Source organism: Geotrypetes seraphini, chromosome 8 (genome assembly GCF_902459505.1).
Source record: "Geotrypetes seraphini chromosome 8, aGeoSer1.1, whole genome shotgun sequence".
Lineage (NCBI taxonomy): Eukaryota > Metazoa > Chordata > Amphibia > Gymnophiona > Dermophiidae > Geotrypetes > Geotrypetes seraphini.
The window spans coordinates 51,897,929-51,920,034 of record NC_047091.1 but is presented as its reverse complement, the minus strand read 5'-3'; the positions used below and the strand labels follow the sequence as shown (position 1 = coordinate 51,920,034).

Genomic DNA, 22,106 nt, shown 5'->3' with positions numbered 1-22,106 from the left:
CAGCCGTGTCTATTTGAAATGTAGGCCAGTATGTTGATGGCCTACATTTCAGGCGTCTGTCGTGGCCCTAGAGTGACACCTAAGGCTGTTTAAGCTCATCCAAAGCCACTTCCAGGTGAAACCACCCCCCACCCTTGGGCAAGCTTAAGTGTCCCAACCCGTTTCCCTCAACTGCAAGACAAGCACCTACAATGTAGACAGCCTGCCTTTTTTTTTTTTTTTAAGAAAACATGCATCCCGATTGGCTGGTTAGACAGCGGTAGGACACCTACTACTGCCACTTATAATCAGCATGTTTATAGAATCTGCGCCAAGCTCTATATTCATGCACTGTTTACATTTTTTGGTATATGAATTCCATTAACCCATTCATAATGTCGCAAGAATGATTTAAATCAAGTCTTTCTGAGTAGAGATTAAAAATCATGAATTAAATCAATTTAATTTACCGTAAATCAGATCGATACTGCTTCTCACATAGAAATGCAGCTTATCTTTATTTTATCCAAATGTTGTAACCGTGTTTCATTTATACTCTTCTACCTCTGCATTTTCTGACCTTGAACAATCTCAAAAACAAGCAGCTTCTGTACTTACTTGAATGGTGTTAAATACCATTCAGGTAACTTCAGAGCATAGCAATTTACAAGCATTGATTGTTTCAGCTCTTTCGCCCCACCGTGCATGTTCTGAATCTCATGATGAAGAACAGACTAAATGTCTGTCCAACCTTCCCATTCCACCCATATTTAGGAGACCAAGGCTACGCACAAAAACTTTTAAAACCATTTAATGGAAGGTGCAGCATTACATAAAGGCAGGGGCATAATCCAGTCGGGTTTTCAGGATTTCCACAATGACTATGCATGAGATCTATTAGCCTACAATGAAAGCAGTGCCTGCAAATAGATCTCATGCATATTCATGGTGGAAATCCTGAAAACCCGACTGGATTGCAGCCCTCGAGGAGGGACTTTGACACCCCTGACATAAGGCATCAGCTTAAGAAAAAGCTTTCTTTTTTAAAAAAAAATCTTTATTCAATTTCAAATCTTACAACAAGTGTATAATAATCAATCAGAAAAATTTTTAACAAATCACTTGACAATCTTACTTATAATCCTTAAAATATAAAATATATAAATATAAAAGAATCACTTCCCACCCACCCATTTATTAATAATAACACAATTAGCAATTATTATCTTTCAAAATCCCACCCCCCTATATCTTATCTAATACCAAGCTTTTTCTTTTAATTAAAATAAATATTCCAAAACCTTCCTTTTTATACACAGAAACATGTACACAGAGCTGCTCCTTCAGCAGTCTGACATTTTCAAATGATAGAAACTGCTTCCACAGTGTATATCCAGCCCAAAGCATCTCAGGAATAACCTGTGCCATAATCAGTCCTTGTGGATATAAAGATGAGAATAAAAAGGTATTAACTGAGAAGAGGTGCAAGTGCTCCATTTCACAGCATGTGTTTTTCCAGCCTTTTAGCTCGACATTAAATTTTGGCTGAAGAGCTTCCCCAGGTGAGAGATGGTCCTTCCTATGACAAGAAACTCCTGAACCATTCTTCCTGTAGTGTCCATATCCAGGTTCAGAGCTCGTAACACAGAGGAGGAGGGAATTTAAAAACAAAACAAAAAAAACAACAAATTTTAAATTTTTGAGGGGTATGAAAGCACCACATTGTATCAGCAGAGCCCTGAACCACAGCAAAAAGTTAAGAGTTCCTTTGTAAATTTATTGCCTACAATAAAATCTTATATCCTACGGTGGCTCTAGTCTACCATTTCACATTTCAATATCCCTGATGAAGCATTGAAATGTGAAACAGTAGAGCCACTGTAGAATAGAAGCTAAGTGATTTTTTCATCTTCAAATTGCTGATGGTGAAGTTGAATTTTCACATATCGTTAGAAAATTTAGAAAAACGTTTAAAAATAACACAAGATTTTTTTGTACTAATAATATTCATATCCCATTAAAGATACTAAGCTGTTGGTGGTATCGGGTGTTTGAAGTTCTTTTCCTTGTGGTTTTGAAACAATTATTGCATTTTAGGAACTTATGCTTCACTTTCCTCTTTGTAGAAATTTGCTTTGTATAGTTAAGTGAGCAATTTTTCTCCCTTTGCTATATACAAGAAAAATTTTCCCCATTCCATATATTCATATTGCTCTGGGATGAGGAAGGGGAATGCTACCACTTCTGCACCTATATTTCTTGCTAAAGTTCCTTTATTTTCAAAAACAGTTCTAGCTACAGCAGAGCTTAACACAATGAGGATAAGAAAGAAAGAGCATGCGTGCTGTGGAAAGGAATTCCACATGGCACCTTATCAGTCAAGAGGATATCTTGAGCATTAGCACGACAGAAGTGGCCCATAAAGGAGCCTCATTACCGAGAAAGAGGGACTCAGCCTTTTTTGGTAGGGGTAATGGAAAAATATCTTACCTGATAATTTTTGCCTCTCCCTCTCACAACAATCCTGAGCTACCGTCCGTCCTGCTCCCCCACCCACCTATAGTCTTTGAATAATTTTAAATCCAATAAAAAAAGGAAATACTTTGTTTTCCCCCTCTATTTACTACTTTTTATTTCTATAGCACTGCTAGACATACACAGTGCTATACATTAAACTTGAAAGAGGCAATCCCTGCTCCTTACAAGCTCTATTTGCTATATTAAAGTAAACTAACATGGCAACCACGCAGCTTGATTCAACAAATATTTCGTATCACATCATACCTTATGCTACAAGTTTAGTATTTTCACAGTTACAGATTAATGTATTGTTTGGCCTCTTTGGTATAGTCCTACTTCCTGTAAAAAACAAACGCTATACTATCCCTATTCGCCTAAGTCCTCAGCACACCTCTGACCCACCCACATCTACACCCCCTAGAAGTTGGTCATGATGGACTCTGAGCATTAAATTTCTAGAATTGCAACTAAGGTCAGTTGTACACACAACTGCCAATAGGTGTCAATTAGCACTGACATCATCAATTGAAGCTGTTAATTGGAATTAGGTGGCATGCACAACTGTCCTTATTCTATAAATTGTGCACGCAAATTTGCATGGTAGGCATAAAACATAGGTATGTAAGTTTATAGAATCCAGGGGGAACCCATAGTTGGGCTTTCCACAGGTACATCATTATTCTGCACAACTTTATTTGGTCACTATCATGGAGTCACAGCCACTACAAGATTGATAAGCACTGCTCTAGTGCAGGGGTAGACAATTCCAGTCCTCGAGAGCCACAGGCAGGTCAGGTTTTCAGGATATCCACAATATATATGAATGAGATAGATTTGCATCTCAAGGAGGCAGTGCATGCAAATCCATCTCATACATATTCATTGTGGATATCCTGAAAACCTGACCTGCCCATGGCTCTCGAGGAGACGAATTGCCTATCCCTGCTCCAGTTCATTCCACCCAAGTATAAAAGGTAGAGGAGGAAGGGTTGTCAAAAGTGGGGAATAAGCAGGGAAACTGCCTGAGGCATCAACAGATGAGCCAAAACCAGCATGCATGCCCCAAAGGGCAACCCTGACACACGGTAACATGCTGGACAAAATGCCACTGTTACTGCCTTGCTTAGGGTTACATAACACAACTTTAACTTTACTAAAGGTAAATTGAATGTATTATGTTACCAAGATGGCACTTTTTCATATTCCAGCATTTTGAGTTGGTGTCTCAATGCTTGGAACGGCATTTGCTGAAAGTATCATTTAAATATACACTTCTCCCTCGTCATTCGTGGCGGATACGGGCAGAGCCGGACTGCGAATGCCGAAAAACCGCGATTATCCGGCTCTGACCCACCCCCACCTCCCTGCCGCCTTCCCGGCCTTACCTGGTGGTCTAGAGGGCTTTCGGGGCAGGAGCGATCTTACCTACGCTCCTGCCCCATGCAGATCGCCATCAGGAAATGGCTGTAGGGAGTTCCCGACGTAGTCTCAAGAGACAATAGGAACTCCCAGCAGCCATTTCCTCATGGCGATCTGCATGGGGCAGGAGCGTAGGAAGATCGCTCCTGCCCCGAAAGCCCTCTAGACCACCAGGTAAGGCCGGGAAGGCGGCAGGGAGGAAAAAGATGGATTTTTGTTACATTTTTTTATTTTCCCCCTCCCCAGAAAAAAAAATCGCGATTATATGAAACCACGAGTGCAGAAACCGCGAATGGGGAGGGGGAAGTATACAACCTATAGAGGAGGGAAGACAAATGTTGAAATATGAGATGAATGTCTAAAATTTGAGAAGCTAAATGATCAACAAGATAATTAGGTGCAAGACCATGTGAAACATCCACAGCTGTCACCCAATGACCTCCCCCCCCAAAAAAAAAAAACACCTGAATTCCTCCATATATATCTTTCCTGCATTCTTTCTCTTCTACCTGCACATAACTCCCAACTTTTGCATACAGGGCTGTATTCTATAAATGGCGTCCCGACTGTAGGTGCCTTACCACTGTCTAACCAGCCAATCAGGAAACACATCTTCTAAAAAAAAAAAAAAACCAAAAACACAAAAAAAACCCCCACAACTGCCTACACTGTAGGCATCTGTCGCAGTTGAGGGAGACATATAGGGATGCTTAAGCTCGCACAAGGCTGGGGGTGGGCATGGTTTTGGCCAGAAGTAGCCTTAGGTGAGCTTAAGTGGCCCTAGCTGTCTCCTTGGCCCTAGCTGTCTCCTTAGTGCTGCGATACTGAAATGTAGGCCATTGAAATGCTGGCCTACATTTCAATTATACGCGGCTGCTAAACTGATCGCAGCAAGGAAATCTCCCTGCTGCGATCAGCTGAGCGACCCCAGCAGAGAACCCCCTACTCTACTGCAAGTCGGCAAGCAGGAGGGCTTCCCGTCCTCCCCCCCCACTGTGTCCATAGCATGAGGAATATCCACTCCTTCCTGCCAGCACACCCCCCACAACATCCCCGGCAGGAGTAATGCTCACTCCCTCCTTCCGGCACCCCCCCATACCTTGTAAGATATGAAAGAATCCAGCTATTAAGACCATCCCAGCTTTTGAAGATACAAATACATTTTGAAACACCTAGACCAAAAAATATTTTGGGCAAAAAAAAAACACACCAGACCCACTAAATGTAGCAAATGTGGAGCTCTCTTTTCCTTCAACCCCTCCATAATATGAAGTATTCATTGGAGTGCTATAGGATAGAGACACCTCCTTTTCTCTATGCACCCTCGTCACCACCTTATAAATGGATTACTCACAAGATGGTAATTAAAAGTGCAAGGGTTCTTCTACAAATTGGGAGGGAATAATGGCCTCCAAGAAGTAGTACTTAACTAAGGCCCCCTTTTATCATCAGGCCCAAGTGGTTCATACTTACCTATCTCCCAGTTTTGTCTTCTTATCTTTTGGTCTTCCATATCAGTTCCTTTAATTTGTCCTCACATAAAATTTTCTAAGATTTAAAGAAAGCAATTTCATTTAAAAATTATCCACAAATAAAAGTATCTAGAACAAGTTTTAGAAAAAAATAGTATTTTTATTCATTTATTTTTAATTATACTAACTAGGCCTAGATCAGTGGTCTCAAACTCATAGCCCAGGGGCCACATGTGTCCTGCCAGGTACTATTTTGAGGCTCTCGGTATGTTTATCATAATCACAAAAGTAAAATAAAACAGTTTCTTGATCATATGTCTCTTTAGCTATAAATTACAATATTATTAAGACTTAGCCAAAAGGAAAGATTTAAACTATAAAGAGTTTTACCTCATGCAAAATTGTCATTTCTTTAATAAGACATTAACTATTTTTTCTGAGGCCCTCCAAGTACCTACAAATCCAAAATGTGGCCCTGCAAAGGGTTTTGAGTTTGAGACCACTGGTCTAGATGTACCTGTTTAATATACAGTACTCCCCCCGATATTCACGGGGGTTCTATTCCAGGGTTGCAAGGCTGAGGCTGCGAACTATAGACCGGTAAGCCTCACCTCAATAGTGTGTAAACTCATGGAGACACTGGTTAAGTATAGATTGGATACGATCCTAAACGAGGAAAATCTCCGGGATCCCAGTCAACATGGATTCACCAAGGGTAGGTCATGCCAGTCCAATCTTATCAGCTTCTTTGACTGGGTAACAAAAAAACTGTACTCAGGCGAGTCCTTGGACGTCGTGTACCTGGACTTCAGCAAAGCGTTTGACAGCGTCCCACACCGCAGGCTGCTGAACAAGATGAAATCGATGGGGTTGGGAGAGACTCTAACAACATGGGTCAAAGATTGGCTTAGTGGCAGACTTCAGAGGGTGGTGGTTAATGGTACCCTCTCTAAAATGTCGGAAGTGACTAGCGGAGTGCCACAGGGTTCAGTCCTGGGCCCTCTCCTCTTCAACATATTCATTGGGGATCTGACTCAAGGGCTTCAAGGCAAGGTAACCTTATTCGCTGATGATGCCAAACTATGCAATATAGTAAACGACTATAATCTAAAGGATGCTATGGAGCAAGACCTGCGTACTTTAGAAAGCTGGTCCTCGATCTGGCAACTGGGCTTCAACGCCAAGAAATGTAAGGTCATGCATCTCGGAAACAGAAATCCTTGCAGAACTTACACCCTGAATGGAGAAACTTTAACCAGAACTACGGCAGAACGAGACTTAGGAGTAATCATCAGTGCTGATATGAAAGCTGCCACTCAAGTGGAGAAGGCTTCATCTAAAGCACGGCAGATGATAGGTTGTTATCAGGAGAAGCTTCGTCAGCAGGAAGCCTGAAGTCATGATGCCATTGTACAGAGCCATGGTGAGACCTCATCTGGAATACTGTGTGCAATTTTGGAGGCCACATTACTGTAAAGATGTGCTCAGAGTTGAATCGGTTCAGCGGATGGCCACCAGGATGGTCTCGGGGCTAAAGGGTCTCCCGTACGAGGAAAGACTGAGCAAGTTGCAGCTCTACTCTCTCGAGGAGCGTAGGGAGAGGGGAGACATGATTGAGACATTTAAGTACATCACGGGACGGGTTGAGGTGGAAGATGATATCTTTCTCCTGAAGGGACCCTCGACCACAAAAGGTCATCCGCTCAAACTCAGGGGAGGGAAGTTTCGTGGAGACGCCAGGAAGTACTTCTTCACGGAGAGAGTGATTGAGCATTGGAACAAGCTTCCAATGCAGGTGATAGAGGCACACAGCGTCCCAGACTTCAAGAATAAATGGGATACCTATGTAGGATCCCTACGAGGGTCAGCCAAAGGATAGGATTACTAGGGTATAGACTTGAAAGAGCGGGTCAGTAGAATGGCATTATTACAATTCTACTTAAAGCGGACATTAGACTTAAAAGGGAGGGTCGATGGTGTGGGCAAACTTGATGGGCTGTAGCCCTTATCTGCCGTCATCTTTCTATGTTTCTATGAACCCCCGCAAATCTTGAAAAACCATGAATACAGTTTTTCGTGAGGGAGACTGGAGAGGGCAGCGGGAGAGGCAGGAGAGAGAAGCAGGAGCGCAAAGGACATTACTCGCTGTATGCTCTGACCGCCTCTTCCTGCACTAAAGTCGGGCCTTACCAATCAAGAGCTGCGTGTCAAAGCAGCTCTTGATTGGTAAGGCCCGACTTTAGTGCAGGAAGAGGCGGTTGGAGCATACAGCGAGTAATTTCCTTCACTCGCCGGCGCTCCGGCTGCTCTCTCCAGCTGTCCTCTCCTGGTCGGTGGTTCACGGTCGGAAAATACCATGAATGACCGGGACCGCCGACCGCGAATGACTTGGGGAACACTGTATATCATACAGACCAGTTTTGGAGTAAGGCTGAAATTGATAAACAGCCCACCATGTTCCCCTCTCTGGTCTTAGACCTCTGTAGTTCTTTTAAAGTAATCTCAGACCTCAGAGACCTTCAGCAATCTCCTTAACCTGTGACTACTTTGGATAAATGTGGGTTTCATGTTTCAGTTTTAATAAATAAAACAAAGGAATAAAGGTAATAACCTTATTTTATGTTTCAGTTTTGAATGATAAACCCAACAGTCTGACAGCTATAAAAACTGATATTCTCAAATCTTTCCCCTATCTCTGCTTTCTTCCGATACCTCCATGTTTGGCAGGTTTAAAATTTTGCTTCCCAGCCCTTTTTTAAGCTCAAAACTAGTTTGTTTCATGTACAGATTATTCATGTCATACAATAATTCTTCATATAAATTGTTTTAATCAGCTCTGTGACCAACACGAATAGGGGTCTAATAACTTATGGGCTTTAAGGAGGGTTTTTTTCCCCTTTTGAAAGAGTTAATTTGGATTTGTCATGATTAAACGTGGACAAACATGTCAGGGTTTTTTTTTTTTTTAACTCAAAATTGTTCTCACCTATAAGCTATGATGCACAGATCAGTGAAAACCTATTCTAATGCATGTCGAATTTTGTTTTAAATATTCAGTCTAAAATAACAGGAGACAGAAGGCAGTGTGCCCATCCATCCATACTTTTTTGTAGTTGCAGGCGAGATAGGCCGCCACAACTTGAAATAAGTTCCTAAAACCTAACCAGCAGGAGGAAGAGCTGAACTTACTGTAACCTAAACTGAAGGGCTGACGGAGGTGCGAGAGAGGAAGATGTCGACTCCTGTCTTGCTTGACTCACTCAGTGAAATCTCTGCCCAACACTTGAGTACATGCTTCTCAATTTGTAAATTTAAAATATGCACATATTACAATATCCCAAAAAGGATTACAAGGAGTTACACTAGATTCAAATTTAATCTTTTAACACACATATCACCTGTCTAGTGAAAAAATTATTTTTAAGATCGACTCTAACCCAGACCAGTTTTAGGACATAATCGGTCCTAATACCATACTTGGACTATTGTAATTCATTGTACTGTGACATTACAGAGAAAGAACTCAAGAGACTACAAGTAGTACAAAATGCTGCCGCCAGACTAATTTGGAGGGCAAGACTGGTGCTAGAACAACTGCATTGGCTGCCCATGAAAAAATGAATCCAAATTTAAGATAGATTGCTTTGCTTTGTGCATCGTGCAGGCTATGGAGAACACTCAGATTGACTAACTTTTGGATATCAAAGTCCCACACTCCTTCGTCAATTCGCAAATAACGCAACGCTACAAGATACCCAGCCCATCACCTAAACAAGCTCAGTGGAAGATGTTTGAGGCTACCTTTGAATACCAAGGATCCCATATCTGGAACAAGCTACAAACATCTTTTTTTTAAAAAAATTCTTTATTCATTTTTGCATATTACAAGTGTATTAGATAAAATCATATGAACTTATAAATACACACTTGATTAACTCTCATATAACACATTAAATATAACATTTCATTACATATTTATATTCTAATATCTTGAATATTATGTATTACACCTGATATCTGAACAATTATTATTAAATAGAAACCCTCCCATCCCCTCCCGTAACAGTATTTCATACAATACAGTGAGACTATTAACATATTCATATGCGTTATGAGATAAATAAAAATAAAACCCACCCTTTTCCCTTCTATCAAATATCTTACCTTGGGAAACTTATCATTCATTACAAAAGTCTGTTAATGGTCTCCATATTTTCTGAAATTTACCAAAATATCTTTTGTGTTGCTATTGTACATTCTATTTTATATATGGCATACAGAATTCCACCAAAAGTTATAATTTAATCTGTCATAATTTTTCCAATTGTATGTTATTTGTTGAATTGCTACTCCAGTCAAAATAAGTTTGTTGTTATTTGACGAAATTTGACTCTTTGCTCTCATTGCTGTGCCAAATAAAATAGTATCATATGTCAAGGCTACCGGATTTTCCAACATCCTATTTATTTGAGGCCAAATTGACTTCCAAAACAATAATATGAATGGACAATAGAATAAAAGATGATCTAATGTCCCAACTTCAAGATGACAATGCCAACATCTATTAGACCTAGAGCTATCTAGTTTTTGCAAACGAACAGGGGTCCAAAAAGCTCTATGCAAAAGAAAAAAACATGTTTGTCTCATAGATGCTGATCTTAACCTCCAAGACCAAAGTCGTGGCCATTGAGATGCATTAATTTGATGCTTAATCTCAATGCTCCAAATGTCCCTAAGACCATTTTTTGTTTTTTTTATTTACAAATCCAGATAATTTATACCACTGCACGGCCTGATGTCCCATAGAATCCATCTGAAAGCATAAGAATTCCAGGCTATGATAATTATTAAGATTTTTCCATTCAGGGAACCCTACCTGAATAGCCTGCTTCAATTGCAACCATCTAAAATATTGCGATTTATGAAGACCAAATTTATGTTGCAATTGCGAAAACTCAAGCAGCTTACCTTTATTTATTACATCCTCCAAAGTACGGATTCCTGCCAACATCCAATACTTCCAGATGATTTTAAAACCGCCAATTTTGATCTTGGGGTTTAGCCAAATAGTTTGAGTTGTTGATTTAATTATTGGAATACGAGTTAGACTACTTATATACCTTAAATTTTTCCATGTATCAACAAATATTTTATGCTCCTGGGCTCCGGGAGGATCCAATACATACCTTGACGCAAAATATAGGCTTGATGATACCTATAAAAGTTAGGAAAATTTACTCCACTCTCCACAATTGGCCTTTGCAAAGACCCAATCAACACATCTAAGACAACCCCACCACTTACCTCGACTTCCGGAAGAAACTTAAGACATACCTCTTTTCTCTTTAACCAACCAACCTTCTATCCTTCATCAAATGTTATGTCAAGAACATGATCTAATTCTTATTGTAGACTGCATAGATTCCTTGCAGGGAATTGCGGTATATAAAAGACCTCCCCCATGCACTTTAGTGTTCATGATGCATTCACACATTAGGTCTTACTCAAAACCAGATTTGTTTTCTATTATGTGCCCAAGTTAGAAGTATTGAACATGGCCCTTGAAGTGTTGCATTTGTTCAAGAGTGATGAATGGTAAAAGCAAGTCTCAAACACTTTAAATGAGGGTTGCCACGCCCCTCCTAGCCACTTTTGATAAAAGGTTGGCAGCTTTCTGTGTTCAGCTTTCCCCTTTTGCCCTCCATCATTCCTTCCAGCATCTTTCACAGAATACCAAAGTATGTGTCCTTGTTGTGCTTGGAGAAAGATACAATCTTGTTTCATTGCCCTTGTTACGGGGAAGAAGATGGGATTCAAAAAAATAAAAACAAGGCAGCATGCACTGGCTGGGTCAGAGCAAAGACATTGGGAGGAAGAGGATCCTAAAATCACAAAGATCCCCTGTGGCTATAGCATGGAGCAGACCACAGTGAAAGGAATCTTGTGTGGGCCAGTAAGAGGGGGCAGGAAATGTTTCCATTCTAATTTAATATTCTGTACTAAACAGCTTAATGCTGTACAGAAAAACAAAAGGAGCACAATAAGGCTGACAACTGCTACAATATTGACTTTGAACTCACATTTTAAGCTTGTTTTTCTAATAAACCCCCTCCCCAAAAAAAACCCCAAACAAAACAAAAACAAAACCTACCAGTACTCCTAGTTCTTAAAAGTGAGAGGGGATGATTTCAAAATCAACAACAGTGATTTATGCAGTCTTACATCACACCCAAGTGCCCTACAATAGCATATACCAGGGGAGGCAACTCCGGTCCTCGAGAGCTGGAGCCAGGTCAGGTTTTCAGGATAGCCACAATAAATATGTACGAGATAGATTTGCATCTCAAGGAGGCAGTGCATGCAAATCCATTTCATACCAATTCATTGTGTATATCCTGAAAACCTGACCTGGCTTTGGCTCTCGAGGACCGGAATTGCCTACCCCTGGCATATGCCATCCAAGGGCTTATGCTCATTTTCTTTTTTCAGTTTGGCTGGGGCAGAGGAGAAAGTAGAACAACAGCTTCTTTCTGCTCTTTTGGGCATCCGCTCAAACCTGACCATGGCTAGGATTTAGCATCATGAATCTTCACTTGCAAGGGTTTGGGGTACCTGCCGGAGCCCCGCAATCATGAAACCTAAATATGGCCACAACTACCTCTTCGTTCTCCCCCCAGGAGCTATAAGCATTGCCTCTGCAACACCCACATCTCTAAATCAACCCAGGGAATAAAGACATGACCCCCCTCCCCACAAGTCTCCATATAGCAGTGCACAGAGACAAACTGCTAATCTATTCCTCAACATGATAGTTTACTGGTTAGAGCAGTGGGCTGAGAACAAATGAAGCTACTGTTCTTGTGATCTTGGCCAAATCACTTAACTCTCCACTGTCCTAAGGACAAACAATGTGATGCCCTGTCCCCAGAGGGCTTATACTGTACCTAAATTGCCTTGGATTTTGCTCCTCTCCAAACTTGTCCTGCCTTTTCCATTTTACATCAACTGTTTTGTAATAGCTCGTGGGACAGTAACGTAGCACAACACAGAATTTAAAGGCTACTACAGTTCTCTTTAAAGCATGATCTTGACGGACCTAACATCAAAACTACAGAAGCAGCCTGAACTGGACAGTAAGAAAAGGTTGAAAGCCTTGGTGCTTGTGCTGCCAGCACATTTTAAACTCATCCCAAACTGACCTTGAGTTTGTCTAAGATACACTGTATGAGAAGGGACAGTAAACCCACTGAACTTGTGCTGCCACCTACTGGCAAGCTGACATCCATGCAAGTCTAAAGACATCCACTGCTCAAAAACGTCACCGAAGCACAGATTCCACGAGACTGCCCAGATCTGTCTATAGCAGTTTGTCAAGATTACTGTATTTATAAACTTACATGCTATCTACTCCTCACAAGTGGCTTCCAAATTATATACCCTTGCTGTCTTTTTACCACACCGAACTACCTCCAAATCTTCCCTTTGCCCTCTGGCTAGACAAGTGTCTCTCAAACATTTTTTAGCTCTGGCACACTAAACGAAGCAAATGTTTTATGCGGTACAATAAACAGAGCAAATATTTTTTGTGGCACATAACTGAAATTATAAAATTGCAAAGCCAACAAAAAATTAAATTTGAGTGTTATTTATTTAAAGTTCTTTAAGCTATGTACGGATAATTGTAACAATGGTAAAACTAAGCTGATAGAATAGAATTGCTAATCAATGAGATGGATGTGCTGTCCCGAGTGCAAATTGACAAGCAAACATGCATTTATCATCCACTATCTGCAGTTCTTTTCCAATTTAATTTCCAACACAGCTGAAAATCCAAGTTCAAAGATAAGAAGATCAAAATGGTAACAAAGCCTTGATTGCTCTGTTGCTCGAGTTAGATAACTATTGCATAAAAAATAAAAATAAAACTACTTGCCGTTAGTCTTTGTGAACCAATCACGTCAAAGAATGATGCTTGTCTGGGCGGTTGTATCCTTGCAGTTGTATCCTTACGCATATAGATGCTCATAACATTGACAGACTCTTGTGTATGTGATGCACATGTCATCTATTCTAGTGTATACTAATGAAGGGAATTTTAAAAATAAAGTAAAATTCTGGAATCTCATGGCACACAGTTTGAGAGACATGGCACATGTGTCAAACACAAGGCCCGTCTGGCCTTTTTATGTGGCCCACGGCAATGCTCCTGAACTTCCCCTTCTCAAAGCTCAGCGTGTCCTCCCTCCCACGCCGGTCTGATGTCTGTCATGCTGGAAAGTCTGCCGGCTTATGCAGGGATTCAGCAGTGTTGTCTGTGGCTCCCCTTCTGTCCGCTGCGGTCCATTCGGGCAGAAACTGGAAGTTGTGCGTCATTGGAGACCAGACCGTGGCAGGCGAAAAGCAGAAGGAGGAGCCACGTACAATGCTTCCGAATCGCTGAGGCCGGCAGATTCCTCGGCTTGGTGGCGACATCGGACTGGCACTAGAGGGAAAGGCAAGCTGGGCTGTAAGGAGAAAGGGACCGGCGCTGGAGGAAAAGGCATGCTGGGCTATAAGGGGAGAGGGACCGGCACTAGAGGGAAAGGCAAGCTGGGCTATAAGGGGAGCAAGATGAAGGGAGAGAGGTTGGACCTGGGGTAGTGTGGAGAAAGAGGGAAAAAGATACTTGAAGGGAGAACCACTGGGAAAAGAAAGGGAGAAATGGTGGACCTGGGGGAGGGAGGCAGGCAGACAGGGAGAGAGATGGGATGGGGGCAGTTGGGAAGAACAACAGAAAAGAGAGGGAGCAAAATGTTGGACAAAGAGGAGGAGAGACAGAAGGAAATAGGAGACTGGGAAAGGAGTGAGATGGGAAATGGGAGAGCTACAGAATAAGAGAGGATGGAAAATTGATAGGTAGCTTAAAATGTAAAAAGGAGAAGGATGAGAAAGAGGGAAAGATTTGAGTGGACAGAGGCAGAAGAGAAAAAAGGAGAAAAGTTGAAAGGGAAAAATCAATATATTGGAGACAGGGACTGGAGCAAGTGAGAAGGAGGAAAAAAATGGACAGCAGACACTGGAAAGAAAATTAGAAGATAGACAAAATCAGAAAGAGAAACTGGGACTAAAAGCAAAATGACCAGACAACAAAAGGTAGAAAAAATAAAATTTTAATTTTCTATTTTGTGATTACAATATGTCAAATTTGAAATGTGTATCCTGCCAGAGCTGGTGTTAAGACAGCAAGCATGAACTTGGACCTAAGAGAGGAAAAGTCTTTTTTTTATTTATTTTGTAGCTGGTGTGGGGTTGGAGATGTTGTATCCCTATACTTCTACTAAGACTAACACTTTCCTTTGCTGGCATGCAGCATGGGTTTTGGCGGTGGAGGCGACAGCGATTGATCCGACGCTCACAGAAGTCCTGTGAGCATCGGAGCTGCCACCAGCACTGGGGCCCACGAAGGGGTAAATGGTCCACGACTTATCCTGTGTTTTAGATTTCGGCCCCTTATGTGATTTGAATTCAACACCCCTTGCCTAGACAGTAGTAGAGTACTTCCAAAGTTTACAAGATTATTTTTAAGTTTTCCACCAAACAATCTCTTTACTTCCTCCATTTTGACATCCTTCAACCCATCACCCTTTCATCCTTTTCTAAGATCAGAAGAGGAAACAAACCTCTCCTCCTCCAAACTTTTACTCCGATCCTATTCCCACCCAACCATTCAGCTCTATCTCCCTTATCTTCCCTTCTAGCCATCATATCCTCATTTAATACTTTTTGCTGTGTGTGTTACTGTATGACTAATCCTGATGCTTTCAAACTTGCTGTCATTACACCAAATTCACTGGACCAACCTCCCCCCACCATCTTCCTTCTCCCTTTTATATCCAAGCTTCTTGAATATGCTGTTCACCAACACCATCATCTGAAGTCATTCTTGGATCCATTCCAATCTAGCTTTTCTCCTCTACAGAAACGGCCTTTACCAAAAGTCTCCAGTGATCTGCTCGTGGCCAATCTAAAGGGCCCACAATACAAATGAACCCCCCCAAACCCCCCCCAAAAAAAATCCCAAACACAACCTCACGGAATGTTCAGCTTGAGCATCCGAGGACAGAGTGTTACCTTTGTCCCCCCTCCATAAACAAACGCAAACTTTTTGTACAGAATGAAGGTTAACAGAGTTTGACTTTAAAAAGCAGCTTGCTTTGGCTCGTTCGGTGACATCACGCTATGAGTGGAACAGAAAATCACCAATCACAGAGCACAGTTCCCCAGAGGGCTTGGCTAATGAATATGGCTTCATTCATACACCTCTGAAGAAGGCTTCTTTAGCTGAAACATGAACCTTATTGCGGTACAATGAAAATGGATTGAAAGATTGACTTAGTAGAGAAAGAGAGACTGTTCACCCTCTCCGAGGTGCAGAGAAGGAGTTGGCACTCGCTGAAGTTAGAAGGGAAAAGATTCTGTATAAACATAAGGAAGTTTTTCTTCACTCAGAGAGTGGTAGAAACCTGGAATGCTCTTCCGGAGGCTGTTATAGGGGAAAACACCCTTCAGGGATTCAAGACAAGGTTGGATAAGTTCCTACTGGAACAGAACATACGCAAGTAAGGCTAGACTCTTAATAGGGCACTGGTCTTTGACCTAAGCGCCGCCGTGTGAGCAGACTGCTGGGCATGATGGACCACTGTTTTGACCCAGCAGCGGCAATTCTTATGTTGTTATGCCTACTTTGTTTTATGAAGATGTTATTATCAGTGATTTATATTGTTTAAATAAATTGATTGTCCCTGAAGTTGATTGCCAAAAAAGAAGTGGGGAAAGGGACACAGTCATTCTAAGGGCCATCATTCACCCCTCATCCTTTACCTATCCACTGCTTTTGACACTCAATAAGCTGTCCTTAAATGGACTTCAGGGCTCGGTTCTGTTTCTTCTCTCTTTTAGTGAATGTTCTGGTGGTTCACTGGTATCCTATCCTATCAGTTGGTGTAACTGAGGGCTGTTGTGCTGAGATCTATGGAAGGAGATCAATGTACCTTCTTTTACGCTGACTCTCCAGATTTACGCCTCTACATCTGAGATTTCATCAGGAATCTAGGCCCAAGTTTGAGCCTCGATGTCCTACTATGGCCAACAAGTTTATCATCTTCCCCCGTTCTCTATTTCTGTGGATAACTTCCTCCGTTTCCTCGAACTGTTACCTTCCTCTTTTTCTGGACATATCTAACAGACTACTAATACCTGTCTTTCTTTATAAATGATCAGAAGAGGAAGGAATGCCTTTTAGTTGAAGGCTACCAAAATCCTCATTTACACTCATCTCTCACTTAAGACTACCACATCCTGCTCTTCATAGATTTCCTACTGAGCCATCTTTCTACACAATCAAAAAATTTGTACTGCACATCTTATCTTCTGCCAACCTCACTACACTCACATAATCTCTCTTCTCAAGTTACTTTGATTCCCTCTGTTTGTGCATACAATTAAAACCTTATTGGATCTATAAGTACATTCATTCTGCAACTCCAAGGTGATAAAGGGGATGGAACTCCTCTCGTATGAAGAAAGACTGAAAAGGTTAGGGCTCTTCAGCTTGGAAAAGAGACGGCTGAGAGGAGATATGATTGAAGTCTACAAAATCCTGAGTGGAGTAGAATGGGTATAAGTGGATCAATTTTTCACTCTGTCAAAAATTACAAAGACTAGGGGACACTCGATAAAGTTACAGGGAAATACTTTAAAACCAATAGGAGGAAATATTTTTTCACTCAGAGAATAGTCAAGCTCTGGAATACATTGCCAGAGTTTGTGGTAAAAGCGGCAGATAGCATAGCTTGTTTTAAGAAAGGTTTGGACAAATTCCTCAAGGAAAAGTCCATAGTCTGTTATTAAGACATTGGGGAAGCCTCTGCTTACCATGGATCTGTAGCATGGAATATTGCTTCTCTTTGGGTTTTGGCCAGGTACTAGTGACCTGGATTGGCCACTGTGAGAATGGGCTACTGGGCTTAATGGACCATTGGTCTGACCCAGAAGGCTATTCTTATGTTTTTAATCAGCAGGTAAGTTACTTATCTGTAACCATCTCACCACAAACTCTAGACTTCTCTCTTCTCATCTTGCTGCACCATATGTCCGAAGAGTGGCTCTCAAAACTGTCCTGGAGTACCTTTAAATAGCAATGTAAAAAAAAAAACCACACCATATAAAACAAAAAACCTTGAATAGCTTACAATAAAACCAAATATAAACATATAAAAACATATATATAGAAAGTACTGCTAGACACTGAAGAGGGAGTGGAAAATATGAAAGAGGATCTGTAAAAATTAGAGGAATTGTCTATTGCCCAGCAACTAAAAAATTCAATGCAAAGAAATGCAGAGTAATGCATTTGGGGATAAATAATCAGAAGGAACCGTATATGTTGGGAGGTGAGAAGCTGATAGGCACGGACGGGGAGAGGGACCTTGGGGTGATAGTGTCCGAAGATCTAAAGGCGAAAAAACAGTGTGACAAGGCAGTGGCTGCTGCCAGAAGGATGCTGGGCTGTATAAAGAGAGGCGTAGTCAGTAGAAGGAAGAAGGTGTTGATGCCCCTGTACAGGTCATTGGTGAGGCCCCACTTGGAGTATTGTGTTCAGTTTTGGAGACCTTATTTGGCAAATGACGCAAGAAGACTTAAAGCGGTCCAGAGGAGGGCGACGAAAATGATAGGAGGCTTGTGCCAGAAGACGTATGAGGAGAGACTGGAAGCCCTGAATATGTATACCCTAGAGGAAAGGAGAGACAGGGGAGATATGATTCAGACATTCAAATACTTGAAGGCTATTAACGTAGAACATAATCTTTTCCAGCGGCACCGGCACCAGCATGTCCTGTGCGTGGTGCCGGTGCCTGAAGATCTGCTTCCTGTGCTGGGCCTTGAGAGTTCACGTTCAACGTGAGAGTTCACGTTCGATGTGAACTCTCAGGCCTTGAGCATGCGCACATGCTCAAGGCCCAGCACAGGAAGCAGATCTTCAGACACCGGCACCACGCACAGGACATGCTGGTGCCGGTGTGGAGGCTACAGCAAAGTAAGAAGAGGGTTTGAGTGGGTTGGGGGGACCTCAGGTCACGGCGAGGGGGTGCCCGATGGCGGCGGGGGGGGGGGGGCTTGCAAATCGAAGCGCGCTCGGTTTCCGAGGCGCCGATTTTACGAATGTTTTGCTCGTCTTGCAAAGCACTCGCAAACCGGTGCACTCGTAAACCGAGGTAGTCATGCCTACAGTGAGAAGATAAGCAGCAAATCTGTTCTTCAAGCTATGTTATACAGTGAAGAGGAACAGGAAACAAGAGATGCACTGGAGAAGATATTGAAGAAGATCAGAGGTGAGAGACAGCAGGGTGAGAGCCAGGAAAACACCATCCAGCAACAATGAGGCAACTACACACCCCCAATTGCTTAACTGGAGGTCCAGAGTCTCTGAGCCTCCTCCTACCTGTACATTGACAACAGCAGAGATCAAGGCACTTCTGAGCAAACCCGAGGTGGTTTCATTTGGGGATTAATAATCCCCATCACATACAGAATCCATAGAAAGGTGTGTAAAAATGACAACCGAGGGCTGCTGTTCATGTGAGAGGAGGCAACATTATATTAGATGGTCAAGCCAAAACAGAAGCATTTAGTATTTAGCTTTTATATACCATTTATAATCTAAGTGGTTTACATTCAGGTACTCAAGCATTTTTTCCTATCCTTCCCAGTGGGCTCATACTCTACCTAATGTACTTGGGGCAATGGGGGGGATTAAGTGATTTGCCCAGGGTCACAAGGAGCAGCATAGGATTTGAACCCACAACTTCAGGGTGCTGGGGCTGTAGCTCTAACCACTGCACCACAAAATCCCTAGAAGCAAACAAGATATGGCATCTTTGCTGAACTTTGTTACCTTAACATTAAATTAATTGCATAAATGACATTTTAAAGACAATTATATGGCTACAAAACATTTAAATAAATATAACTTAATTTCTATATATTTCAACTGTGATTTGCCCCCTCTTTTACGAAACCGCGCTAGTGGTTTTTAGCACAGAGAGCCGCGCTGCTCTCGAAACTCATAGGAACTCAATGACCGTCGGAAGCAGCGCAGGCCATTCAGCGCAGTTCTGCGCTAAAAAACACTAGCGCGGTTTCATAGAAGAGAGGGTTGATGTACGTAAGTCTCACTTTAAGTAGCTTCTGAAGATAGCTTCAAATTCAGCATGCAAAACCGCATAATTTGGGCCCCCTTTATCAAGCTGCAGGTTTTGGGGTTGTTGTTTTTTTTAAAATCGCAAGTCGCTGCAGTAAAAAGCTCCAGTGCTCATAGAAACCCTAATACAGCTTGATAAGAGGGGGCCTTGGTAGTTCATAATGTTTGGAAAAAAAGAAAAAGTAAAAAAAATACAAAGACAATCCTGTCTTATAACTCTACAAATTACTCTTTAAAAATCAGAAAATAAAAGTCTCTAGACTGTTTTCTTTCATAATTCAGGAAGGATTTTCTTTATTCAACGTTTGTGGGGGGGTTTTTTTTGTGCCTTACTACATATAAGCATCTATACATTTCTTGTTCTCTTTATGTTCATATTTATGAATCTTTTGTATAAAAACAATTTAAAATTTCAATAAACATTTGAAAACAAAAAAAATAAAGAAAAAAAATCTATCCCTAAAATTGTCTTAATGTGCACGAGCCCCCCAATGATCTCTTCCATTAATCTGTTGTGTCCTGAATACTGTAAGCTCTGTGACCGTCTATTGCACTTATTTTATTTATTTTTAGCAATACCTTGTTTCTCTCTCCTCCTGTTGCAGGTCTGCTCTCTAGTTTTCTCCTCCTGCTGCTGCTGCATAACTGCAGCTCGCCGACCCGACTCTACTACCGGAAATTACCTAGTCGGTCTACTCCCTGGCTCTCCTCTGCTCTGCTTTATGGCTCTCCCCTACCGCCTCATAGCTACGGCTCTCTAACCCCGCCCCCGGAAGTGACCTCATTGGTATGTAATTCAACACGCTTTCCGTGTGTACCTAATATAGCCGGTGTGCTATATTTATTACTGACACCTTATCTCCCTATGTGCTTCTACACCCTCCCTTGCCGTGTTATAGGGGCGTCGAGTCTCTCCTAGCGTCCACCAATATAGTAGGCCAGCTAGGAGGTGCCTGGTACTTATTTCAACATCTGTTTCTAAGGGACCGACTAATCAATATGTGCTCTTTATGCAATAAACTGTATTTAGTTAAGGACCTTATATTATCTCATCACTTCGAATTGTGTATCGCTGAAACCTAGCTCTCCCATGGGGACCAGGCTTATCTCAACCTCGCCTGTCCCCCAAGTTTCAGACTGTCTCCATTGTGTCAGCCGGGAAGGAAAGGCTGTGACAGCCTGGACATTATTTTTTGCCACGCTTCTTCAGCCCCCATCTCCTTTCCTTCTGGAGTCACTCTCATTTCATCTTTTTCTCCCATGCCCCCGCCCCTGAACTTCCCTCTGTTGTACCATTCCCCTACCCCACACACATACTCCCTCTCTTTTTTTATCAGGGATTATAGATAACGTGACCATTTATTTTTTCATCAAAACGGGACACCTATTAATATTCAGTCCCGCTCCCAATCCCGCCCTAGCCCCACCCCAATCCCTCCCTAGCCCCGCCCCCAATTTCTTCCATTCATTTTTCATGTACACACAATATCTTATTATTTCATAATGGTAACCATAAAATTTTTTAAAACTACAAAGCACACTATACGCAGAGAAAATGTTAATTATCATTTATATTTGGGGGTTTCAAAGATGTCAAGGCAGATGACTTTAAAATATGCAATGTCCCCTCAGTAACTAAAAAAAAATAGACAAATATAGTGCAAAATATAGACAGCAGATATAAATTCTCAAAACTGACACATTTTGATCACTAAATAGAAAATAAAATAATTTTTCCTATCTTTGCTGTCTGGTAATTTCATGAGTCTCTGGTTGTGTTTCCATCTCACTGTGTATTCTTTCTTTCATTTTTTCTGCACTCAGGCCCAACAATTGTCCCTTTCTATTCCCTCCCTCCTTCCTTCCCATGTCTTTAGTGCCCCCAGTGCCTCCTTCCCATATCCTTAGTGCCCCCAGTGCCTCATTCCCATGTCCTTAGGGCTCTCAGTGCCTCCTTCCTATGTCCTTAGTGCCCTCAGTGCCTCATTCCCATATCCTTAGTGCTCTCAGTGCCTCCTTCCCACGTCCTTAGTGCCCTCAGTGCCTCATTCCCATGTCCTTAGTGCCTCCTTCCTTAGTGCCCCAGTACCTTCTTCCCATGTCCTTAGTGCCCTCAGTGCCTCCTTCCCATATCCTTAGTGCCCCCAGTGCCTCATTCCCACGTCCTTAGGGCTCTCAGTGCCTCCTTCCCACGTCCTTAGTGCCTCCTTCCTTAGTGCCCCAGTACCTCCTTCCCATATCCTTAGTGCCCCCAGTTCCTCATTACCACATCCTTAGGGCTCTCAGTGCCTCCTTCCCACATCCTTAATGCCCTCAGTGCCTCCTTCCCATGGCTTAGGGCCCCCAGTGCCTCATTCCTTAGTGCCCCCAGTATCTCCTTCCCATGTCCCCCTCACTGTCTTCCAGACTTTGTCCCACCCCCACCCCCAAAGCCAGCCTGCCTCCTTCCCAACCTGCTGCAAAAAAATAAAAAAGGC

At 42.1% G+C, this 22,106-nt stretch overlaps 1 long non-coding RNA gene across 1 annotated transcript; it reads right to left on the bottom strand.

The window, feature by feature from the left end:
• Positions 1 to 1,176: 1,176 nt before the first annotated feature.
• Positions 1,177 to 20,386, bottom strand: LOC117364428. The gene is made up of 3 exons (XR_004540245.1): positions 20,209 to 20,386; positions 5,392 to 5,466; positions 1,177 to 1,615 (listed from the first exon to the last, which is right to left on the bottom strand). It is a non-coding gene; the product is annotated as an uncharacterized LOC117364428 (long non-coding RNA).
• Positions 20,387 to 22,106: the final 1,720 nt, after the last annotated feature.